We start from the raw sequence: 26,643 nt of genomic DNA on the forward strand, positions 1-26,643 counted from the left end.
GGGACAATAGTGATGAAATAAACCACGAGGGTCAAGTGGATTATGACCTCGTGAAAACTCAGATAATGGAGATGGAGCTTTATAAACTTCCTTATACTAGATAATGCCTTAAACAATTTTAAAGCTGCTTAGTACTCAGTTCAGACTTGCCACGGGCTTCCTACTGCCTATATATTATTAGAGAAAAAACTGAAAAATACTTCTGTCACTACAAATCTTGCATCTGCTCAGAACTCCCATTTTAGGTGCGATGAGCACTCTTGCTGGGCTCCAAAAGTTCACAACAGATAGTGCGTGTGCACCCGTTTGCCAGTTCTCCCCACCCAGCATTTGTAGTGTGGGTGCTTATATAGAATTTGTGATGCCAATTTAAAGCCTGCAATGCATCCTGGATTGCTATGTTAAAAATCACACCTGGAAGCATTAATTTTGCTACTGTATAGTATTGTCACAGGATCAAAGTGTTTCTACAAGATCAAGTAATAGGGCAAGATGAATGATACTGCTGACTGTTTTACACGCTTCGCAAAAGGAAAGAGCAACAGCCCATTGGTACGCTTATCAGCACAGGCAATACATAAAGTTCATGCATATCCTCTCTATATAGTTACCTTAGCCACCTGACTTTAGAACAAAGCTTATACGGGAGTTCAGAAGTGCCACATGCCTGAATTTGTGTTGAGATTCAGGTGGAGGTGGAGCAACCTGACAGGCAAACGGTGACTATCCTGATCTACCCGAATATGTTTTCCTGCATAAACACTGTGAAAACAGTATATGGGATCGGTCCCATAAAGGATTATGTCCATGAGTCACTTGACTAAGGTCACTCATATACATGGTTTGGGCTCCTTCATTTTCATTCTTGCTGTAGTTTGCCTCCTGCATGTCAATCCACCTCACCAGAGCAAGTTTTTCTCCTGGCATTGTACCAAGATACAAACTATTGAACTGGTAAATTCTGGAGAAGCTGCATGGATAAAGCAGCCATGCTGAGGCATACCTGACCAGCTTTATAAACTAATGCACAGGAAAAATTCCCGTCAGAAACACAGAGAAGTGTTTGAGGCCATGCTATCTCAACTTCAAAGACATGGAGGAAGAGGGGAGACAGGAAGATGACATAATGCTTACCCACTTGTGTAACAGCACTGACGATGGCAGGCCTGGGAGAACATCAGTCTGAGATGTGAAAGGGGCGATCAGCTGCCATTGACAGAGGGATTTTTGATTGATTTTAAATTAAGGTCACTGTCCCCAGGCCACAGCTAGATTTTATTATTGCTGTCACATTTTAGAAGGGTGAGAGAAACTTGTTTGCAACCAGTGACTCTCTTCAGTGACTCAATGCATAATGATGTTTTTTCCAGTGGGCTTTGATGCTTCCAGCTTCCACGATGTGCTCTGTGTTGGTACAGCACCGCCACTCTCCCACTGAAACGAGCAGACATCTTCCTCAAGAACTGAATTTTGAATTACAGGTTTACGCTATTAAGAGCTTATGACATCATCACCAACATCATCCTCTCCACTCCTTCACAAAGGCATAAAACAACAGGCTCATGATTTCATACCTGTACATATTCCATTCCACACGTGATGTCACACAGTCCACACATGCCTCAACGAATACGCTTGACAATATCTTTTCCAGTTCTTAATGGAAAGGTGGTAACGTAATCCAAGCACTCGTGTGACAGCTGACAGTCCTGAAACACTAACCCTTCCATTCTTCCAAACCAGAACCTTTTTCCACTCTTAAATACAACTGTTTTAAAGCAGTTTTGGTACTGCACGTTTGAGTGACCACCTCCTCACGTTCCTGACCACTGTCCCAAGCAGCCCACTTAGTCGACAGCATTATCAGCTGCCTCTCTGCTTGCTTACAAGACTCCTCCACCTTACTGTCCTGATACCTTCCAGAAAGCCACTCATCCCTTTTAGTACTCAATTCTATGCAATACGGGCGTTAGGAAAGCTGTGGGCAGCACAAAATTAACCCAAACATGACATTAAATCTGAGAGGTGTATTCACTGCTGGCAGGTAAACGGTGGCTATCAATGGACACCATGAACCGTTTGTGGTGGAGGGACCTTTCTGAGCCAGCTGTGATTTGGCTGCCCTCCATGGATTTCTCTTCTGTACGTTCATCCATTCTCCCCTCAAAACGACATCAGCCGCCCTCTGTCAGATGGCAAGGGGCTCCGCAGTTGTGTTTGCGTGAAGAATCACCTGCGTATGGTCAGGCGAAGCGGCCGCCTGCTACCTTCATTTAATGGCCTCGGCTTCTTGTGCTGGAAGTCAGGGCCAGCAGTCCCTGCTCACTCTCTCCATGCTGCTCAAGAGCTGAGGAACCTCTGTCACATCTCCCCTCAGGTGCCTCTTGCCAGGCTTCACGTACCTAACTGGAAAGCCATTTCAAACCATGGATCATCACTGCTAGCCTCCTCCGAACATTTTCCAGCTCTGTGGTGCCCTTTTTGAGATGGTGAGACCAGAGCTCCAGCAGTATTCAGGGCGCAGGTGCACCACGGATTTACAGACCGGTGTAAAATCTGTTTTCCTCTCCATTGCTGTCCTAACAAGTCCTGACATTTGACTCACTCTTTTGGCCACACCAAGCACGGAGTTGACGTTTTCCCAGCTGTGCTTGTCCCTGGGCTCTCAACCTGGGGAAAGTGATGGCCAAAATCTTTCCATGCTGATGGGCAAGAAAGAAATGACCAACTGCAACTGCACAGTTGTGCTGTTTGGGAAAAACCCCCCTTGGAATAACAGTAGTGGATGTTAAATCCCGAGATGCTATGAAATTCACTCTCAGGCAGCTTGACCTAAATTCCTATGGGCGATGAGGAAGCCACATATTTGGAGCATTTGAAAGAAAACTAGACAAATGCCCATAAATTATCCTATGGGGGACATTCCTACTCTCTTTTGGAAGATGGATTAGGCAGATGACCTACTAAGTATTTTTTTTTCTTCTTTCACTAATTCCTACAATGTCATGAGTGCGCGTGCTTTCCCCTTTCTTAAATCATAATCTGTTTGATCCAGCACCAGTCAAAGGTTTTGAAACGCCCATTAAACCGCAAGAGGAAATCTCGAGCGGTTTGCTAATATCAACAGAAATCCAGATGGAATTACAATCATCTTTTATGTACATTCGAGGGCATATTATGCAATACTAGCCACGGATTTAGTTTAATGCACCGCACCTTCCAATAAGCTGCTGGCGACACTAATAGCGATTTGAAACCAATGAAAAACTCTTTTGCCCTCGACAAAACCATTTTGAAGCCCAGAGTCCGCGGTCAAGGGGGCTTGGGATGTTCAGAGTCTTATGGGAAAATGGGGACAAGGGAGATCGAGGGTGGAAAAGACCGGGGGGAAAAAAATTTAAAAAGAAGGAAAATAAAAAACAACCCAAACCAGGAAATTAGAAACGTGGTCAATCTGAGGTAGCGGCAGAGGAGACAAGGTCAAAACTTCAAGCAAGCAGGGAGCAAAAAAATCCATGAGATTTATGAACAAGGATGACGCTGCCTGCTGCAGCATCCTCCCGGGCGTCGGGCTTGTTCCCGCAAAGGCTGGGGCGGCTACGCGGGACCCTCGGTGGTCCCTACCCCACGCATCCCTCTCCGGTGCATCGCCCCCCCCCCCCCCCCCCCAGCGGGGGGGGGGACGGGACGGGACGGGACGGGCGGACGCGCCGGCGGGAGGGGCGGAGCGAGCGGTGGTGGGCGGGGTCCAGGGTGGGCCAGCCCCCGCCCACCGCCGCTCGCCCCGCCCCGCCCCGCCCGGCGCGGAGGGGGAGCGGGACGCGGTACCGGGCAGGGCAGGGCGGCGCGTCCCCGGCGGCGGTCGGGGTTGACAGAGGCGGGCGGCGGCTGCGGTCCCCATGGAGCCCAGCTAGGAGCTGCCGCACCCTCCACCGGAGGTAGGTGCCGCGGAGCGGCTGCGCACCGACAACCCCGGGCGGGCGGAGCGGTGACAGGTTGGCCGGGGCGGCGGCGTTTTGCGGGAATCCCCCCCAACCCCCCCCACCCCCCCACCTCCCCCACCCCCGCCTCTTCCAGCCCGCGGCCGGGATCTGCGGTACCGTGGGGAGGGCGGTGGCGGTTCCGCGGTCCCCGCTTCGGCCCGTGACTATTGTTTCTGGTGGCGCCGAGCGGGCGCAGCGAGACCCCGGCGGCGGCGGCGGCGGCGGCGGCGGCGGCGGCTTTGTGCGGGTTGTCCCGGCAGTGGGGCTGCGGCGGTGGGGGGGTGCGCGGAGGACCGAGGCGGGGAGAGGGACGGGGCGAGACCGTGACCACACGGGCAGAGCCGCCCCCCTCCCACCTCCCTTCCCCCTTCCTCCTCCTCCTGCCTGCGCAACTTCTCCAAAATCACGCCCGTGGGTGCGCGGGGAGGAGCGGCGCGTGCCGCGGCGAGGCATCGCCCCCCACGGCTTGTGGCTCCTGCTGCCCCACGGGAAACAAAACACGGCGGGTCACAGCGGCTTTAAGCGCCCGGGTCCGCGCTCTGGAAGAAGGAGATTAAAAACGTAGGGTGGGTTTCAAGATGGGCGGCAATGGGATGACTTGGGGTCCCTCTCGCAGCCGGTCGCAAGCGAGGAGGAGGAGGAGGAGGAGGAGGATTTACCCTTCCGAAGTCGGGGCAGAAATTCCTCTCCCGCTGTCGCCCGGCTTCTCGGCGAAGGCTGCCAGCGGGATGAGCTGTCACCTGCGTCCCCCTTAATGGCTTTTTCTGGATGAGGCTGTCGCGGGGCGTGGGTCATCTGCGCCGGCGTCGCTGCGCTTCGGGCGTGCGTGGCGGTGGGTGCCTCGGCGAAGTGTCGTGCTCCAGAAGTTCTGCATCCCTCAGGGCAGAGGCTGCGGGGTGCAAGCGCCCAGTGCAGGAGTTGCAGGGCGGTTACTTGCCTTCTCTCATTTTTTTCCTCTTTTTTTAAGGGGTTGGTTTGGCTTTGCTTTGGTCACTGGTGCTGATGTTAGTCTTCTCGCGTGCCATTCTCCATCAGAAGTCTTTTTTAAAAAATAATGCTCAAAATGCAGGATTCAAAATATATATATTGTCTAATGGGGATGTATTGTTAAAGAGGAAAGAGTATCTGGTTGCCCATTAATTCTTCACGTATTTTCCGTTTAAACTTGATGAGGAAATATTCTTATTTTTTCTAAGTAACCTTTCATGTTATTTATGACCAGCAAATTGGCTTAACGTTTAAAGTAAAGATTTCCTCACAAATATGCTACTGATTGGAGTGTTTCAGGCATAACACTAGTACAGGATGGAAAATCAGCACACTGCCATTTTTTTAATATGTAAATTTGGAAAAGCCTTTCCTTCCTTTTCATGACTCTGAGTGGTTAATCAGATGTAACTACAGTAACTAGTCGAGGAGGCTGCTGATAGCCTGCATGTTTTCCTGCGCAGCTCTGCTAGAGCAGCCTGTTCAATTAATGCACCCTCGCTATTTTGTCCTTGGCGTCTCTGATGAATTTTATAGCATTTCTGTGATAAGCTCCAATGGGACTCTCGTGGAGACGCTGAAATCTCTTTCATCTTGAGAGATGATTGAAGCCAAATTTGAAGAGGGGATAACTGCTCGAATTAACTGGAGAGCGATGCTGAGTTTCCGTGTATACGTCAAATTCTGGAGGCGCTCCAGTAGCCAGAGCTATCCGGGTCAGACTGGGAATCACCCCAGTGATGGGTTTTGCAGGGTCCTGATCGCTTCCTACCAAAAATGCAAGTGATAAGCTTTTGCAACGCACGTGGATTGCATTGCAAGCGCGGGCTGGAGGATGGAGCTAGTCATGTAGCGGGCATGACGTGTGCGATGAGCAGCTTGCGCTGAACACGCTACAACTTCGGGAAGCTGGCGTTTGCTGTGCAGAGCCTGCAGCAGTGTGAATTACAGGGAAAAAATGCATTTGCATGTAACAAAGGCGGCTGGCTCATCTCCTGCATGAGGAACTCATTTTTTTAGAAAACCTGGCTCCCGTTTCTGCCTCTGCCACAAATTGCCGGTGTAGCTTTGAGCAAATCATTTAATGTTGCCTTGCCTCCCCTCTCCTCGTCTTTGCCCGTGACCCACCAAGGGCTTGCCTATACCGGGCTGTCAGTTCAGACCCTAACTCAAACCCTTTACCTTCCCCAGCTGCCTTGCGCACAGCAGTCTGAAGCCCACGATAGGTGGTACCTCGCTGCTCCGAGGGGATACAGTTTGACATTCAAATGCTGCTGCTGGAGCAAGTAATACAGATGTAGCAGCCTCACAGCAATTCATCAGTCTCTAATCCTATCCCTCTTCTAATCCAGTCATTCTCTGCTGCTAATCAAATTGCCCGGCATCGCTCGAGCGGTGTTTGGCTGCATGCTCGCCCTCGTGTCAGCTAGCCTACGTCAAGGCAGGGAAGCGGTGGCAGTGAAGATGGGCTGTGTATCGCCAGCTCTTCAGGACAGACACTGTCTGTCACTTGAGGTTTGTAAAATCTGTGGCACGAGAGGGGCCCGGTGTGATTTAGAAATACAAATTGTAGCTAGAGGGTAAATTGCAACAACATCACAGAAAAATGGCCAGAAAATGGCACCTCGGGCGTTCCTGCAGAGCCAGCTGTGTGCACGTCGGGAGGGAACGGAGGTGGAAGGGTGCAGCTCCCTCGGCGTAACAACGGCATTCTTATTTTAGCATGGAAGACAGCCAAAGATAAGGAGTGGTTGTCATCCGGCTGGTTGGAGGATTAAAAAAAAAAAAAAAAAAAAGCAAAAGCAAATCTGTGTGGAAATAGAAATATTTTGATGTAGGTACTAAAGGGAAAAAAAAAAACAAAGCAGATAACCTTGCAAGTGATGGACTAGCCACATAAAGCTGGCAGTACAAGATTTCTCCCATAAAATCCAGAATGATCCTAATTAAGCCCAGACCCTGTTAAATGACACGTGGCTTTATTTATTTCAGATGTTTCTAGGTCCTAAAGATGGGGCCAAATGTGAAGAGTTTGATGTGGCAGATAGTTTAACCCCAATTACTTCTACATAAATCACGTGATTGTTACAGGAGCTAAGTACATCTGATGGGTGCCCCAGAGCTACTGATAAATATATATATATTTAAAAAAAAAAAAATCCCCTGAAAAATCTCTGGTGGTGCGGGTGAGGGTTTAGGGGAGAAGGGTGGCCATCCTCTCCGCAGGCAGGAGGATGGGGATGCAGGAGCTGTTGCGGCGCAGCATGCCCGCTGGTCTGTATGCACAGGCAGCTGAAATGGTGGCTTCGTAGAGCAGGCAGCCAGAGAAAGGGAGGCAAAATGGGAGCTGACAAATATTCTCGTTATGAAACTGGGATGGATGAATGATTTATGGGGGTACTTGCTTTTTTTTTTATTTTATTTTATTTTGAGCGGAAGGAGTCGGTTGGCAATGTGTGGTGCTAGTCACGAATGGCTTTGTTTTGAGATGAGGCTGCACTGGGTCACGCCTTCAGAAATGGCATCTACAGAATAACAGTACAGTAAAACACTTTTCAGCATTGCTTGGGCTTCATAGACTGTCTTCAGGAAGAAAAAGTTTTCCTTACTTTTTGTTCAAAGCCCTAGGCCTAAATTCTCCCAGCAGACTCTAGATTTCAAAAAGGAGATGACTGTACGAGAGGTCCTAGGCTGCGGGGGATCATTATTAACCTGTCTCGGTTCTCCTCGGGAATTTCCATTCCTGGGTTTGCAATATTGCCCATCCCTCCCAGGACACTGACCAACTCCGTAAATAGGCTGCTCTGTGGAGGAGCTGCTCTGCCGGGTGATTTAATGTTGTTTGTTAGTTCTGGCTTTCCCTTCCCCCCCCCCCCCCCCCCCCCCCCCAAACAGGTCTATCCATGCCATCCTTTAATGTGCAGAGCAGAGCTCTAACGTGGGTGGGGTGAGTTTACAGGGTCACATCTGTGGGATTTCGCCAGTCCCGTGGGTGTCCTGGGGGATGCCTGTGGCAGCTGCTGCTCCACACTCAAGTGCTGGCTTTGGGTGAGTGACTGGACCCCTCTGAGCTGGACCTGTTTCCAGTACCCTTTTGTTTTTGCTAGTTAGTAGAATCATAGAATCACAGAATCGTTTGGGTTGGAAGGGATCTTTAAAGGTCATCTAGTCCAACCCCCCTGCAATGAGCAGGGACATCTTCAACTAGATCAGGTTGCTCAGAGCCCCGTCCAACCTGACCTTGAATGTTTCCAGGGATGGGGCATCTACCACCTCTCTGGGCAACCTGTTCCAGTGTTTCACCACTCTCATTGTAAAAAATTTATTCTTTATATCTAGTCTGAATCTACCCTCTTTTAGTTTAAAACCATTACCCCTTGTCCTATTGCAACAGGCCCTACTAAAAAGTTTGTCCCCATCTTTCTTATAAGCCCCCTTTAAGTATTGAAAGGCCACAATAAGGTGTCCCCAGAGCCTTCTCTTCTCCAGGCTGAACAACCCCAACTCTCTCAGCCTGTCTTCATAGCAGAGGTGCTCCAGCCCTCTGATCATTTTTGTGGCCCTCCTCTGGACTTGCTCCAACAGGTCCATGTCTTTCCTGTGCTAAGGACCCCAGAGCTGGACGCAGTACTCCAGGTGGGGTCTGACCAGAGCAGAGTAGAGGGGCAGAACCACCTCCCTCGACCTGCTGGCCACACTTCTTTTGATGCAGCCCAGGATACGGTTGTCTTTCTGGGCTGCGAGTGCACATTGCTGGCTCATGTCCAGCTTTTCATCCACCAGTACCCCCAAGTCCTTCTCCTCAGGGCTGCTCTCAATCCCTTCATCCCCCAGCCTGTATTGATACCAGGGGGTTGCCCCGACCCAGGTGCAGGACCTTGCACTTGGCCTTATTGACCCTCATGAGGTTCACGTGGGCCCACGTCTCGAGCTTGTCCAGGTCCCTCTGGATGGCATCCCAGGCATCCCTCAGGCGTGTCAACTGCACCACTCAGCTTGTTCTCATCTGCAAACTTGCTGAGGGTGCACTCGATCCCACTGTCTATGATGTCATTGATGAAGATACTAAACAGTACTGGGCCCAATACTGAGGGACACCACTTGTCACTGATCTCCATCTGGGCATGCAGTTGTTTGGAAATGCTTCTTTGAGACATCAGATATGGGGCTAAATGTTCTCAAGAATTAATCAAAGAGCCTGGGACAGGTCTCCTGTCCCCTTCACCCTCTTCAGAAAAAAGTGTCCTTCAGCTTAGTGGCTTCCAGGTCCCTGTATTGCTTGCGCTACCCTTGAAGTGGCTAGAGAGCAGCCACTATAGCAGAAGGAAGGTGGCTGATGTTGGCTTGAAGGGCAAGCCAGACCTGGGTTTGGGTTCCCCCCCACCTCCCCCATGGCAGGCGGAAAGATCTCAGAACAAGCCCCAGGACTGACCGCGTCCATAAATGTCGTATTATCTTATTATCTTTGAGCCAGTGGTTGGGGGTGAGCTCTGATGGGCAAGAGAGGTGAAGGAAGTTTGCCATGACACCTCACCGAAGCCGCTGAGGGCAGGTGCCCCCCTGATCATCCTAGGCTGTAGCTCCAAATTCAGTTGGTCAGGCTAGTTTTGAAGACCAGTCTCTCCTCCAATGTCTGCACGTGCTTCAGCCTTTTAATTATTTCTCTGCTTTTCTTGTGGCATGGAAACAAAGAGATGGGAGAAGTGCAGTGGCCACCAGGAGGGCCAAGAGGACAACGGCTCTCGCCTGCCCCGGCAGACGGCATGCTCCTCGCAGCAAAGCCAGGTTAACTGGAGGAGTGCAGGTCTTGCATTCCAGCAAAAAATAATTCATTAATGGCCAGAGAATAATCACTTTACTCTGAAAAGCCTCTCCAGCTGCATTGCACCAACTGTTCTTTTTCAGCCTCTGAATCCTTAATGACAGTAGCAGCTAATTTCTCTTTCTGTGTTTTTCTAGCTGCAATGTCCTATTTTCTCTGAGTTTATTGAGAAAATAATAGAAGTCATTACATAGCTACTTGTCACCTTTCAGAGAAGAAAACTTCTCCCTGGTTGAATGGCCAAGTTAGTTACTTGGTGACTGACTCAGACAATAGTGACTTTTTGTAGCTCATCAGTTATTCATCTGTGCTTAGTGAATAAACTAATTAGCTAGAGGAGTGTTACTCAACTTATAGTCCATGAGTATCAGAAGATGGTGAATAAACCAGTCGCAAGCAGTATAACAACAGCACATGTGCATTCTGTTGCATGCAAGCAAAAAACCCAAAATATAGGGTCAGGAGTGGCAAAGTGAGAAATGTGTATTCATTGTGTTTATTTTTTTTTAAATTTGATTGTCTTTGAAAGCTTATGTGACAATACTGCACAAAATGGTCCTTGGTTTAAAAAAATAATTAGGTGGTCCTAATATAATAATTAGGTTAACGAAAAGATATTGAGGAGCATTGAACTAGGTGATGCAGAAGGGCAATGAGAATGGAAGACATGGAAAACTAAGTGAAATATGAAGTATTTTTGTGTGTGTATGATACACATCTTTCTGGTTGTTGGTGATGGATTGCTTGCCATAGAGCTGGATCCACATAAGGCCACTGCAAAGCAAACAGGAAGGGCAACACATTGTTTTTTAATCAGGATTTTCCTAACTGAGCAGTCAGGTATCACTGTCTGAATAATAGATGCCTTCATCTCCGGCCTTGGTGACGGGGCTGGAGATCAGGAGGCAGCTCTCGGCCAGGAGGTCTGCCTCGCAGAAAGGTCGGGGAAGAGGACTGCTTGTGTGGCTGAGTCTTGCTTTCCAGGGTGTGGGATGCTGAGGGGATGCCAGAAGGAAGTAGGAACGTATGTACAGATATATGTTATTTTACTTCTTTTTCCCCCCAAAGTGTTGTGTACTTCCCAGGGAAGACAATGAGAAGGATCATTCCTTGTTTGGAAGAATCTTGTCTGTGTTACTGTCTTGGGCAGCTGTCTTTGGGGTCCTCAGAGACAGTTGTTGCAGGTGCCAAGCCCCTTGGACCCACTGTATAAGATGCCTGGCCTTGGAGAGAGTTTTCCACAAGCCCCATGGGAGAGCAGTTGGATCAGAGGGCTTCACCCAGAAGATCCGTGGAAGGATGGGTCTGCAGCCCCAGAGGGTCTTCTGGTGTGACAGCACAGGGTCCCTTTGGCACAGGATACGCTCTACTGGAGAGAGCATGTAGTGTGTAGATACAAATAAATACATATATCCACAGGCAGACGCACACACGCGTACTTGCACAAGCGTATTCTAGAAGAAGGAACGCATGGAAGAGCCTTGCTGTTGTAGCTGTGACGTGCTGTTAATTCATCTCTGGTCTCTGGCGGTGGATGGAGTTACCTCTTGCCGTTTCGCTACCGGAGGACCTATGTATGGTTAGGGTGGATTCACAAGGCTTCCATGATGGAAGAAACTGAGCTCTGCGTTACAGTTCTTCTGCGTTGTGTGTGCAGGATACATGAAAGGGTGTCATTCTCTCACGGGGCTGGTGGTGCCAAGCTCGGTGTCTCACGTCTCTCCCCACCTTTGTACCTAAGCGTGTGTTCAGTTTGCGGAAGACTGCTTGGCCACGCTCCAGTTATGCTGGAACTGAAGTAATGTTGGTAGGTGGAAGAAAGCAGTTGCAAGGAGTTATATTTCCCCACTCACTGAGGGAATGCATCTGCCTTTGGTTTGGGTTTGCCATTTAGGTCCTTAAGTGATTTTTTTGGATGCTCGGGTAGCAGCTGTGTTTAGCCACGAAACCATCACTTGTCTTTTAGGATACATTTTGGCTGTCACCATAGCTTTCTGTCTCTTAAAGGGGGTTATTCAATTGATGGGGGCAGCCCTGGATGCCATCAGATGCTACAGAAAAGAAAGTGAAAGCAGTGTATGGGTGTGTGCCATGGATCCCCACGTTCATAGCATGTAACTGCAGAGCTGTGCAATGACCGTCCTGGAGGGACCTGGTACAGCCTCACACCTGAAACGGTTAAGTTAGCAGACGAGGTGGATGCCCTTGATCACGAAGAGGCTCCAGACGTCATAGATCTGCTTTGGTTACTGGAGAGGTGGGTCAACACTCTTGCTTCCTATTTGCTTTCTGGTGGAACTGAAGAGCTCTTTGCTTTGAAGCATAAAGGCCCAAATATTTTGGGACCTGATGCTTCTGAAACCGCTTTTCTTGAGAAGAGGTGCCACTGCATTTCCAAGGACCTGAGGTTCTCAAGCTAGCAGCCTTTTATTTTTAAAAAGGAAGGAGGTGTTTTTATTAGAGTTTCCTGTTTTGAACCCTTTGGTTAAAGGGTATGAAGTGGTCAGAGGTGGGAGAGTTATCATTTAGGTCAGGGTTGTCTCTTTGTATTTTCATATTTGTATACATAGTGCACATACATGAATTATTTTCATATTTATATTACATATTTTGATTTGTGCCGTTTTTTCCAGTTCTATTTAAGGCTGCTGCTTTAAGGAAGTCTAAATAAGGTTTCCTGTCAGGAATGGTTTAGATATAGCTGGTCCTGCCTGGGGCAGAGGGATGGCTTAGGCGACTTCTCAAGGTCCTTTTCAGGACCTCTTCTGTGGTTCTAGGCAGTTACTCAAAAAAACAAATTCGTAGTAGGTTGTGCTGGTTATGCTGATAGGGTTTTGCTATAGCATTTAACGTGGATATTTGTTTAAAAAGGAAATAATAGCTAAATGTAGCATAATTACTGCTGCTGCGTCAGACAAATGTTTCTTAAAATTAAAGAGGAAAACAACTGATGTTACATTTTTAGACCAACATCGTGATATGGCTGTGATTAATTTTTCCAGGAGCTTTGTGGTTTTTATATCTGCTTAAGTGTATTAACATTTTAAAAGGTCAAAGGTAAGCTTTAAAATGAATGCCAAATTAAGATGGATGGGAGGAAAATGACATTTACTTCTTGTTACTGCACATTGTTTGAATTTGACCAAAGGCAAAAACAAAACAAAGAACAACCCTCCCCCCCATACACACACATGCATGCACACGTGTGCACGCACAGACAGACAGACATGTTCCCAACACCTGCCTTCCCTGCACACCTGGTCTGGGAAAACCTTATTCATCTAGGCAAATCATCATCCTTACAAAATCAGTAGTCCAATGTCTTCGTTTCCAGACAGCTTAAGTATCCCTTTGCAAAGCAGCTCATTTAACTAGTGTGAGTGGACTCTGTAAATAAAAGTAGCTAAAATATTTATATTAGGAAAATATGGCTAATGGGAACCATAACCACGTTATCATTTCCTGCCCTTGCTGGGTTTAAGATGATGATTTCATCAGGGAAGGGACTGTACCCTCATCCCTGTTCCTGCAGTTCCTGGCAGACCGAGTCCCTGTGAAAACAGAAAATAAAATACAGTGGGAATGATGGCTTTGCTTCCAGTGGGAACGGTGTCCAGTCCCAGCCGAAAGCAAGTCTTTAGCGGATCTGCTCTGTGAACGTGCCAGCGTACAACAACTTTGGTTTTGGAGAAAGCAGCATCGCTCGAGGGAAGGACCGAATCTGATTTATGTCCATAATTTCCACTCTTGCCCTGAAATGATGATGGGGAGCTAGGCCAGTGATGCACCCCGTGCCTCAGGAATTACAGCCTCTCTCTCCTTCAAGGGACCCAGCCTGTTTTTGTGGATGTTGTTTCACAAGACAGATTCGCTCCCATCGCTTCATGACACTTACTAATCCAAGGTTTAAATAAAAAAAGGAGAAAACTCTACAATTCCTTCAAATCCTTCTTCCTGCTGGTGGCCGGTGGCTCATCAGTGAGGATTCGGGCTGCCTCCTGCATCAGCCTCCAGCTGCCTCAGCCCCGTGCTGTACCACGAAGCACATCCCGACCTCGTGCAGACGGCAGGGGCTATGCCGCCCTGGGAAGAGCCACACTGTGCCAGGGGCTGTTCTGACTTTAGGTCGTTGTTGTTTTTTTAATAGACAATGGTAAATTGTTACAGCTGTGGAAGATTCAAGGCGGCCGCTTCATCCAGACCTGGGTGCTCGGTGTGGGGGTACTCGGTTTCCCAGGTCCGTGGGTAGTTTCAGCCTCCTCCTTGAAGTGTGTGTGCACCTCCCTCCCACCTGAAACGCGACTGAAGTGTTCCCTGAAGCACTGAAAAAGGAAGACGTTTCAGTGCAGACAGCTGAACCCTCTCTTGCAGAGACAGAGGCAGCCCTGCCACTGAGAGGAGCGTGCATCTTGCGGTGCCCGGGGTACTGGGGTCACGTTCCCCCTGAGGCTTCTCCAGCCCTTTTCTTCTGCAGCCTGATCGCTGTGGATTTAGTCCTTTTATTCTTGTCCGCTTTTTAATTTTTTCACTAACTTTCCTGAGATCAGAACTGTCTCTTCCCCAAACCAGGGGCTAGATACCATCCTCATTAGGTGTTGGTTCAGAATGGCATGGGAGTAAGTGGGGTGAAGCTTTAGCCCAGTATCAGCGAGGTTACTTACATGTTTAAGCTGTGGCTGGGCCGCCGGTAACCAAGAAAAGGCAATGCTGCTGTTCCTGTAGCCATACGTATCTGGCACCCTTTGGCAGGCAGCATGCCAGCCCCGCGCCACAGGGGAGAGCGGGAAGATCCCCCGTGGGCTCCCCGAGCTGGGGGACTGCCCAGAGCAGAGCACTGGGCGGCAGGGAAGCGAAGCGAAGGGCTGGCGGTGGCTTCCTCAAGGGAGAAAGCTGCAGTGCTCAACCCTGCCCATGCGCGAAGGCCCGAGACACGTCTGAGGTTAGGACAAGGGATGGTCAAATCCTTTCCTCCCTCCCCCAACAAGCAGTAGGCTCTCCTAAGCATCCCTTTCTGGGGGCTGAAAATGTTTGTCTGACAAAAAAAGAAGGGAAAAATGTGAAATGCCCAAATGCTTTGTTCCAGTGTGAAAATTTATTTTTCATTTCAAACTGAATGGATTCTTTCAAGGGTTCGCTGTCCTCCGAGTGGAGCAAACAAAACAGTTCTATTTTTTCATTTTACCAAAAGAGAAAAAATAGTTCTTAAATTGCTCAACCCAAACATTTCTTTTTAATTTTTTTTCCCCAGCCTGGCCACCATAGCAAACAATTTCATTATTTGCATAGCTCTAATTGCAGTGATTAAACAAACACAGCAAACGCCGACCCTTCACAGAGCCTCATCACAGCCCCACAGCCAACTTGGTCTGTATTTTGTCAGCAGAAAGGGAGATCGGAGCGGCTTTGTGCTAGACTGAAAATAAATTATCGACTTTTTTTTTTTTTTCCTTCCAAACTGATACACTATCAGTTTAGAGCAAGAATAATTTTACCCATTCTCTTGCTAGGAGGCTGAGGGATATCACCATATTGTGAACCTGGTACAGTGTAAAAAGCATTTGGATTTTGAATGTCTTGTTCACGTGTTACTCACATCAAGTTGCAACCTCAGTTGCTGTTATTAGAATAACGTGTAGGGTTGATATTCTGTTAGCGATACCCATATTAACATAAAGGAATGAGAAACAAACATCTACATCTTTATTTTTTTGTTGTGAAGATGGCAGGTACCTGAAGACGGCGTTAAGGAAAATTTTATCTGGCTGCAGTTCCATCAAATCGGAACAAACAATTTTTTGGACATTTTTAAATGACATTTATTTATAGCAGGTAGCGCACAGGCGGCTGCTATTTCTCAGCGTGCTGGAAGAATGTTCTCCAGATGGTGCTTACTGTTTATGCTTTTATTCACTTCACTTGAACACAGCAGCACTCTACACAAAACATGGAAAATTGGAAAATAAAAACAATTATGTTTTTACAAAGTGCCATGTGATTTGCTGAAATGTCTTAGTTGACTGATGAGCGATGCTTGGGAGCAGCGTGGGGGATCACGCCTGTCACAGAAACCCTGCGCCCGAGTCCCCAGATGGGTAACAGGCATCGCCCCAGCTTGAGAGGGACTCGCCGTTCTCTCCCCAGAAGGTGGGTTTGAGCAGGGCTGCTAGTCCTGCCTTCGTGTCTGTGCCTCTTCTGCCTCCCTTTTCCCTCACAGGGATTTGAGTGAATGTAGGAAAGGGGTTATAATGGCAATATTTTTGTTGGGTTTTCCATGGCTGTGCACCCCCAAGGTGGGAGAGACGCGAGACAAAGCGTTTCATAAGCCTCGCCTGTGCCATCGTGTTCCTTCGGCTTCTAATCTCAGTGAAAAATAAAATATTAAGGCCTTCGGCTGGGCCAGCTGAAAGCAATAGCAAAAGTCAAGACTCGTATCCAAAAGGACTAGTGTGGTCCATGATTTCTGTTCATTACAGTGGTGAAAATATATATCCAAATGGTAGGCATGCTCTTGCAGGCTTTTGTTATGCGGCTTCTGCAGGACTACTCACACAAAACATTTTCAGACTGGAAGCTTTAAATAAAAGACTCTGTAATCTAAAGAATTTTTTTCATTAAATATCCTTGGGAAAATTTTGAAAATAATTTAATTCTTTCAATTTCATTTAAAAACAAAACAAAAAAAGGCAGTCATCAAAATGGATATCAACAAGCAGGGAAAAAAGTTCTTTTTTTTTAAGGGTTTTTAATGTATTTTGTGTGTTTGTGTGTGTATATATATAAAAATATTTCTGGCTTCTATTAAAAAACCAGAACAAGAAAACAACAAACCCACAGCTTTTCAGGACAATTTTTCAAATAGCAAAAACCATATCAAGTTTAAACTTTCAAACAGGACACGATTATTATTTCTTTGTAAACAGGAGCCTTCAGATTCCTTCAAAATCTAGTTTAAAGCCAGCAATACTTTTAGTGAAATTAAATTTCAAGAAATTAATGTATAAACAGTTGTTCAACTGATTTGAGGGATTTCTTTGCTAAATGGGCAGCGCTGCACAGCACTTCGATTTCTCTCCCTTGCCCGTTACCCAAGAGACAGCCCTTTCCCAAGCAGAATTCTTGCTACATCAGCTCCATGCTGTTTATCTTTCGTTGCTCCCTTGGCAGTTATTATTTCTTAATGTGTTAATTGTAGTTCCTGGACCCTCGCGTGTGAGCGTGTGTAATGTTCATGGTAATGATGCCGACACGTTCTCTAGTTCCTGGAATCGCAGAGAGAAAACCTTACATACAGTCTGGGCACAGGGCATCCAGTAAGAGAAACCAATTACAAGAATCCAAATAGCATAAAAAGAATAAAGTGGGTAATTGGGGAGAGTAGGCATTGGGTTGGGGTGGGGGTTTTTTTGCTTATTCGGTTATGATTCTTTCTACGGCTCTGGCTTTGTGTGATATATATATATTTTAATTAAAACTTGAATTATGTCACTTGCTTTCCACCTTTTAGCAGTATTTCACAGTAAATTCATTCCTAATAGCAAGTAGTCAGGGGTAAGGAATGGCTTTGCTGAGCGATGGGGACTGTTAATTATTAAAAAGAAACCTATGGATTTAAAACAAATTAGACCTCATTAAGCCTAGGTCTGTTTCCACACAGACCAGCTGACATGAAAAAGCCCATCTACGAGCATGGAAAATTGCACTTTTTAGCTGACACATCCCTAGCAGAGATGCGCCTGGGCTGGCACGGGGTGCATTCGCTCTTTTGGTTCGTGACAGAGATCCCTGGTCTCTGATCTCAATTCAAAACCTGTGGCTTTCTTGCATCTTTCCCATTTTCCTTCCATCTCTCCTGTCACCCTCGGCCACCCCCGGTGATGCCACCCAAGCCGGCGTGCACGCCGGAGTCCCACCTCGCTCCTGGAGGCGGCTGCTGGCCATCAGCCGCTGGAGCCCACCTGGCTGGCTGGGTGGGTAAGGCAGCTCCTGGATGCTCTCGGCGCTAAGCCCAGCCGAACGGATTGGCTGCTCCAGGTTTAGCGAAAGGGGAAACACAGGAGAACTCCTTTTCTCTTCCTTGCTTTTGGAGGGGAGGGAGATCTTTGACTTCTGCCGTGGGACCCTTGCCATGGCCAGGCTGACAAACTCGGTAGGATAGATCTACTTATTCTCATTTACAGAGGCGGGGGAGGGGGTTCGTTTGATGGGTTTATTTTGTTACCCAAACTTGGCTGTGACTCTTAAGTTGTTTGTACTTAGAGGCTTTCTGTGGGACTTTACAGAAAATCCAAAGGGCTGAAGTGATTGTTGGAGACCATACGCTCAAACCTATGTAACTGTGATATGTTTTAAGCTGCTTTTCTGAAATTTTTTGGAGGCAATGGGTGAGTGTGTCCACGGGAGAATCCTAATAAGGAGAGTGAAAGGTGGCCTATAACAAGCATTTTAATTGTATGTTCGCAGGCATGCCATGTATGGGCTTTGCTGTCTTGCTGAGACATCCCCCAGATCTTCTCTGGCGTTACAGGCATTGACACACTCGTATCGGGAGAAGAAACGCCCATTCTGCTGGCTAGAAATCAGCAATAACATTTTGACATCTGTGCAACAGTTTAAAATGAATTATTCAGCACATAGATCGTGCTATTTGAGCAGCCAGCACATCTCTGCCCATTTACTACTGTCAGTCCGTGGTGGAGATATCATTGATGCCAGTGGGAACTGAGCACATGGACTGGGGGTAGGTTTTGGCCCATAGCCTGGAACAGCATTTGACAGCACCCCTGCAGAATATGATAGGAATAATCTGCTTTGCCACCAGCAAAAGTCTGAAAGACAATGCCAGTCTGTTTCTTCCCTTAGAGTATTTTAAACACACGCAGAAAAAAGACCTTAAGAATTAAAGAAATCATTAATTGTTTGACTGTTTAAGTTCTTCTTTAAAGAGTGAAACTTGCATGTAATTTTGATGAAGTCAGTGTATTGCATATGACTCTCCAGAAGCGCTGAGCATCTATTGCCTACTGGGAGTAGACCCAGAGCACAGACGGGCAGTCGGTCCAGGCCAGTCTCCAGCTTCTGCCAAGTTAGAGGGTTAAAGTGAAGCAGTCGCTAATTCCTATCAGCAAAGAAAATTCCTGAGATTCACAATGTAAGCAGCATCCGATTTGGAAAAACAAGCCAAACTGCTGTAAGAACGTGCTTTAGGGAACTGCAGATGGGGAACTGGGAGGAAACACAGATCAGCCAAACACCAGCAAAACCAGGTCTGCTCAAGATAGGCGTTCAAGAGAGAAGGTGGACATTTATCTTGTATTTAGCTTCCTAATTCAGCAAGGTCATCTGCATTAAAGCACTGAATGTGCGGTGAGAGTCTAACATCTGTTATTTCACAAGACGCCTGTTCCCTGTGGCTGCATTTTAAATATAAAATGCAGAACACAATATGGAAATGTTCTGTGCTATGGGTTATTGTCCTTTCCTCACCTTCCTTTAAGGACTATGTTATAGCTGTCCACTGATGCTTATCTAGGGGGCAAAAATTTGGGAGCACTCAGATAACATTGCAGTGTGCAGCGATGTCATCTGCCCATCATTGTCCATGTTTTTCAGGTGGCTGACTAAAAATCCAGCCTGCCCCAATTTCTACCTGCTCTTCCGTTTATGTATAACAAATAATACCCTGCAGTGGAAGTAGACAAGTGCTATACTTGGAAAGGCAAGACATATTATCCAGGTAACTATAAAACAAATGGGTAGTATACATTAAAGTTCTTGTGCAGGAAAGCCTATCTATTGAGAAAAGACACTTAAGGACATCATGAAAGTTAAGCAAATCCTTATATCCCACTGAAGTTGGTAGAATTTAAGCATATAGTTAAATCTTACATGCAGTAAGGGTGTATGCTCTGATAGTAACACTATAGCTGTAAGATTTTTGAACCCCTGTGTGTGTGTGTGTGTGTACAGCTTTATTTTCAAAGTCCCCAAGAGCTTTGCAATTAGCAGAAAGATGTGAAATCGTGATAAATGCCATGCAGCTCTGGATACTCAGGTGCGGTGCTTCAGCAGGAGGTGGGACCTGGCTTCCTCAGCCGGTCCTTGACAAGAGCGGTTCTGCAGCTGATGCTGATGCTGCAGCTGGGTGCGAGCTGGAGTTTGCATCCACAGTGCAGTCAGCACCACCCGGGTGTGGGTACACATGTGGTATTTTCATAGGGACTAAAGTCTGTTCTAGCTTTTGTAGGGCTGCCATCACCAAAGCGTCTGAACCTTCTTGCCGTCTTTGATCTGCTCACCGTCACTGCATTCCCTTGGGGCAGGAGGATATTATCCCCTTTGGGCAGGGAGTAAAAGAGGCACAGAGAGATGTCAAGCCTGATTTTAATAGTTATTTTCGTGTCCACATATGTGGAGACATCTCTGGGGGGCATGTTTTCCACACCTCTTGTCTGTGTAGTTTGGACCCTGTCTGCCATTACAAACCTGGCTCAGAGCGGCTCGCTCCGCCTCACATGGGAAGCTCCTGAGCAGGGACATGAGCGTGCATCTCCCTGATCCCAGAGCAGAGGAATATACCTTGCTAGTGTAGGTGTGTGGTGGCGAGGGGAGGGGGGTTGTGCAGAAGTCCAGAAAAACAGGGAGGAGGGTAAATAGCCAAAATAATATGTGCGTGAGAGTGAAGAAGGCTACCTGGGTTTATTGCCGCTTGACTGGAAGGCTGTGTGTAGCTTGTGAGCGTCCATTAATTAGTGATGCAGTTGCTCCGTGCTGGTATCAATAAAACCTTAATAGTACATGATAGCAGCCTGTGATTGCTTCCTTTTTTCCACATCCCCTTGTGAGGATGCGTGTATATCGGTGCAGCTGTGCACTGTATACAGTGTGTATGTGCTGTGGCTGCTTACATAAGAAAGGGACAGTAAAATTGTTTAGCAGCTAGTTACCTCCCATGTGATTTTTCCAAGCGTTTATAAAAGGATCTTTGATACGCAGGACTCTTATCACATGCACAAAATAACTGATGTTGTTTTTCTTCCTTTTGCTGAGACGTATTAATTCTTAAAATGGCTCCTGAGCAGGCATTCCTAGGTACGTGTAGCAACTGCAGCCTGATGGGTTAGCAACAACAACAACAACAACAAAAAAGGCTCCCCTTCATTTCCTTTATATGCACATCGTGCAGCTTTTCAAACAGTGCATCAAACACTGCCGGCTGGAAATTTCCAGGCCCGTTTCCTGCTTGGTGCATGCTCATAAAGCAAGATTGTCTGTACGGTCCGTAGCTGCAGTACTGCAGAAAGTCAATAAAAAGCTGACCACCTCACCTCTATCAAAAGCAGTTGAGAAGCCCTGCCTCATCTGCCTTATTAAAACCACACTTGACTCCCGCAGAGAAACCTAGCTGGGAACCTTGAAGAGGAGGGATAAAAAAGGAGGCTGAAATTACAGTGAGTATTCTACAGCTAGGTCTTGCAGTAGGGTTAAAGAGTGCTTATTGTAAAATAAACCAAAAAGGCAGCTTCATTAAAACAAGGAAAATGCCTGCATTTAATGCAATGAACTTTGACTCTCCCACCTACAGTACGGCACAGAGATAAGATGATTAGTTATTGCAGCAATGAGCAGATTTAAGTAGCTCCCTAATGGATTGGTATTTTGAATTTAAATATGTATATGCATATATATGTGCATGTGTGTGTATACTTAATCTTTGCAAGAAAAGGCATGATGTAGAAATAGGTGCAAGAGGTAGAATTTATACTGAAAAATGTATTTTAGTATGTGTTTGAAAGAATGCTTTTTTTTCCCTTTCCCTTATATAAGAGTAATTGATTGAATGTTTGCCAAGCTTTCAGTAGTATCCATCGGGAATCCCCACCCCCACCTTCCCCGGGCCCACCAGCTTTTTCTCACCTTAAAATGAAAAAAGAAAGAACTTTAACAGAAAGATCATTGCTTTAGCTTAATATTGTAAGATTTCAGAGATTGAATTTTCTGATAGTAATGAAATGAACCCTGAGTTGTGCCATGAATTTGATTGCAGTTAATTTGATTTTTGAGATGCTCAACAAGGCTAGCCCATTAGCTTTAACCTCACATACTTTGGATTTGTACAAAGTGGTATTTTTATATATATATGGGTATAGATAATATGAAAATCTCTCTCTGGTAATTCAGTTGTTTCTAGCAATTACTGTGAATGAGTAGTTACTAACTATAGCACTGTTGGAAGTGGTATCCGGTGAGTTGCTGACCAGTAATCCCACTACGTTTATTGCTTTGGTGGTACAGGGTTAGTTTTCCTTTTCACAAGGAAAAATACAGCTGAACCTCTCAGCCAGGAGACACACGCACACTCCGTCCTGCAGCTTTTTCCAGTTCTCATTGATCTTAATGAGACTAGTCATATGAATAGGAGTAACTCTTGTCAGAAAGGATTTTTTTGGCTGAAACTCACAATTTCTATTTATTTGATTTGCCTCTGCAGACTTCAGAGTGAAAGTGCTCCTCTTGGTAGTATTTGCCAAGAGGCAACAACCGTGGGGTCGGGCATCCCCCAAGGTGATCCCAACGTCTGGCCTTTTCTCTTTACACGGTTTATTCTTGGTCAGCAGTTAATAAGATGGTGGAAGATGGCCTTTTATATATATATATATATGTATATAAATAATACCAGCTTCAGATAAGAAAGTATTTGGTGATGTCAGAAAACTAATGGCACAAGGCTACAGATAACTGGGAATAGTGTTAAGGAGTTGATCGTGTGGGGGCAAAACAGGAGGGGAATTCTGCAGCTGGGAGGAGATTGGTCACTATGGGGAACAAAAGTACAGAGGATGCAGTTTCCAGAATAGGGGAGAAACAAGACCAGGGAGGGAGGAGATGAACGGCAGGGGCACGCAAGTTGGGAGTGATGCCGAAAATTTTCCAGGCAATGGGCAAAGGTTGAGCTGCAAAGGAGATAACTGCCATGAGCTGCTCGTGGGAGGTCCTGTAAGCGGGGGAGTGCAAAATCTCAACAGAAGTCAGGGGATATATGACTTCGCGATGTGTGGGAGGGAAAGTGCCCATAGATGGGAAGAGGGTTGGACACATGGCTGGAGACAAGGCATTTTGTCTGGATCTGTGCCACTGAAGTACACGTCAGGCACTTGCGGAGCCAGGAGCCAGGCTGCCTCCCTCCAGTTCCGTCATCCCCAGCAAACCTGCCGGAGGGTCGTCTCCTGTTCCCGGCACAGAGGGGCCTGGGGCAGCCCTGCTTTTCACTTGGGTGCTTCTGCCTGCGTCCTGTGGAGGGCTCCTGGAGGTCATGGCTGGCTGCCTACGGGAGCAAGACCAGGGCATGCACTGGTCCCCTCCTGTCCGCCTGAAGCATTCCCGCATCTAGCCTGGGGTAGAGGTGGACACTCGCACTGGGAGTGATCCAAGAGGTCCCCAGTTTGGGCAGGGTGAGGACCCAGGTACCAGGGTGCACTGTGGCAGGGAGCTGCCGTCCTTCTGGAGGGTGCTCGCGTGCCCACACCTCTGCAGCATCTTCTCAGGTCCTGCCAAGCCACAGTCCAGGTGTCTCCCTTGCTTACTACAGGGCAAGGAGAGGCTTTGTTATTCCTAACTTACTATTTTATAGGGTTTGGGTTGTTTTTTCAGTTCTTCTCTTTCCTTCATGCCACTTTTGGTGGCCCAGTCTGAAGGCAAGGTGCCCAGTTATTTTGGCAGGGATTAGGCAAAACCATTCAGCAGCAGAGGAAGGAGGAAGAAACATTAAAGTGAAAGCTCTGACGACCTCACCAGAGAGTCCCATAGTGCCAAATTTAGCACTACAAATTGAGGGAGGCGACAGAAACCCCATCTCTCTCTCCAGGGGGTGCTGAAACACGGTGCCCTGGAAATGCTCAGGCAACAGAGACCATTAAAACACACTCCTGGCATGGGACTGCCCTGTGATGCCAGCTGTTTTGCCCCACGGCGGACGGTGCTTGCTCTTCCATAGGAATCTATATCCATAGGCTCCTTGATGTCAGCCTGCACCTGGTGCCGCGGAGACGTGGGTCCGCACGCTCCCCAGAGGGATGCGCCTTCCCCCATGGCCAAGGCTGGGAGCAGCATGAATCCTCACCAAAAAGGATGATACAGCTTCCATACTGCCACTAAGTTAGACTAATTCAGAGGCAGCGTGTCTGATGTTTCTCAGCCAATGCTAGCTAGAAAGGAAACAATTTTACACATCAGCAATTTTTTATGATTAATAATATTATCCTGCCTTAATTGAAAAATGGGCTCATGCCCTTAAGAAAAAATTAAGCTGCAGGAATTAGTATCTAACCTCTTTATGATGAATGTGTATTTTTACACGCTGCATATTACTGTCAGTGCTTTTAGAAATAATAGTACCGTGTATTGTAATAAAAAATTGTCCCATGTTGTTTGTAGTTGCGTGGCACCGTTCTGTCTGGCTGACTTGGTTTTAAGAGCCTGAACGCTTGGGAAGAAGCAGCATGAGGATGCCGAAATCCTTTTAAAGGGAATTTATGTACAAACAGGAGGATGATGTGTAGGCTCCAAGCTCTGCTATCAGTTGTTATTGCTGAGAGATACTCGTGGGGAGTCGATGCCAGACGGAGCATTAGCGATTGCCGGCCTCGGTGCCTTCGTGGGAAGTCAGTCATAAAGTCGGCGAGGGCTCCTGTTTGTGGGATTTTTAAACACCAGTGAATCATTTTACATAGTAAGGCGGTTGTCGCTGGGGTGAGTTTGTGCAAAGGTCTTTGTGAACCACTTTCTCTACCCAAACAAAGCTTGAGAAGGAGAGAGAGACGATGCCGAAGGACGGGGAGATTTGTTATGCCCGGCGGAGAGCCGGCAGCTCGGCTCTGCCGAGGTTTGCCAGGCAGCACACAGGAGCGGGGGGCTGTCGCCTGCCTCTGCCTGGCTGCCGGCGACTGCGGGCAGTCCCGGAGATGGGGCAAGTCGTGACTTCAAGGCATCATGCTCCTTCCATGTGTCTGGCCCCAGGACTTTGTCTTGTGTGAAGCAGCCCAAGGAAGCTGGGATTAAAGAAGGTGAGAAGATCTGAGTCTCTGATACGGACAGTTGGGGACAAAATGAAGTCAATGAAATCCCTTTCAGCCGTACTGCTGTCCTGGCATTGTCCATCTCCTGCAGGCTTCTCAGAGGACCGTGGCTTCAGTGGCAGGCTCAAAGTGAAACCATGTACATGTAAGGGGTGTGAATGTGACGTGTTACAAATGCCTTATTCCCCCAATGTAGAGTTCTTAAATGCTCTCATCAGCTTAAATATTGCTTTCCCAAACATTTGAACATTGTGAGTCAAATCTCCCTGGAAATGTGCAGTGAAAAATAGCTGCCTGTGGTGGGATCACTGGTGCTTTCCAGTGTCCCTGGCTGGCAGGGTGCGAGAAGCCTCCTCCTCTTCTCCTTCCCAGGAGAGCAGGAGGGTCCTGATGGGGAAAGAAATGCTCTGGCGGTGCCATCTTCCTCAGAGGGCAACCTGCCCACGCTTTGGGGCTGGGGAGGGAGGAGGAGGGTCTGGGGAAGGAGTCAAGAGCGTCCCCAGATGAGGAGGACATGCTGGCTCTGCGGGGGTGCATGGGAGCACAGTGGGAGCAGCAGAGGGGAGGCTGTCCTTCCCTGCGCCTTCTCAGCCCCAGCCCTTCGGTCTGCACTCGCCAGGGAGGACCCCCAAATCCTCCTCAACCCTGCTGGGGAGGCAGCGGTGGCTGGGCTGGGGGGGTGGTGGCAAGGGCTGCTGGCGTTTTCCTGCTGCCGTGCCGCATCCCTAATCTGTTGTTGCTGCCTGCGTAGGCTGGCCCTGGTGCATTCTCACACCCATTCTCTGGCGTCTCTAAATTTGTAGCAAAGGTCTTTTTAGCTACCTCTTCCTTTGTATTTCAGCCAGGGTCCCTATTAAAGCAGACAATGAGGAAGTCTGCATTAAAATGCTTCCTTCCATCCCTCTGTCCTCCCCCCCTCCCAGCCCCATCCTCCTCGTCCCTGGAGGAAACGCTCGTCTCTGCCAAGATCCTGCCTCGCAAAAGTAAACAATATGAAATTACAATAAAATGTTTTGATTTTCTGGGCCTGACATTCAGGAGCTGCACAACAGAGACTTATAAAAAGGATCTTCTATAGTTAGCCAGTGTGAGAAAAGAATAATCTCATTTTGGGCGTGTTTCGGATCCAAGCGTCAGGGCAGTGTAGATGGAGAACAGGGGATTTCTTTGCTAAACCTGAAGGTTCTTAGGAGGTTTATATTGCAGCATCTGTCAGCAGCTTTCCGCCTGGTATCTGCGGGTGACTGGCCTATTGCACAGTAATGTCAATATTTGGGGCTCTGTGTGTGTGTGTATATGTGCTGTTGTTGCTTGATGCTTTAAGACTGGGTAGTGTACTGAAAGCCCTGAGAAGGAAATAGATGAGCTGAAACTTGTTTCCTCCGGGGCTCTTCCAAATAGTTCAGGGGAAGGCAAGGCTAAATGGAGGTGTAATCCCTGGCAGATGAGCTTCCTTGGGCGCGTGCCAGTTTAGCAGGCTGTGTAATCTGCACTGTCATCAAGATTTGCGGATTAGCTGTAGTGCAGCTAGTTGGCTTTGACATTTCATTAGGGAAGTTTTCCGTAGTTTTTCATCCCCGGTCTTGATGCTGTGAAATATGGATGATGCAGCTTTGTTATCCTTACACCTTCTAACATTCGTGCAAGTCAATGCTGGGACTGCAAACATGTCTTATCCGCTGAGGATTTTTTAAATCATTGCTTGTTTATGAAAGACTAACTGGGTCAAAGGCTAATTTTGGAAAGGATCTGCTTTCCCCAAGGCTAACCAATAAATTTT

General features: G+C 47.4%; 1 protein-coding gene across 1 annotated transcript in view; it reads left to right on the forward strand.

The window, feature by feature from the left end:
• The first annotated feature begins 3,873 nt into the window (after positions 1-3,873).
• RAI2 (retinoic acid induced 2) overlaps positions 3,874-26,643 on the forward strand; it is a 47,279-nt gene continuing 24,509 nt past the window's right edge. The window contains exon 1 of the mRNA XM_050905269.1: positions 3,874-3,938. The gene's annotated coding sequence lies outside the window, so the exon portion shown is untranslated. The remainder of the gene's footprint in view (positions 3,939-26,643) is intronic.

This window comes from Gymnogyps californianus, chromosome 1, assembly GCF_018139145.2.
Source record: "Gymnogyps californianus isolate 813 chromosome 1, ASM1813914v2, whole genome shotgun sequence".
NCBI classification, from domain to species: domain Eukaryota; kingdom Metazoa; phylum Chordata; class Aves; order Accipitriformes; family Cathartidae; genus Gymnogyps; species Gymnogyps californianus.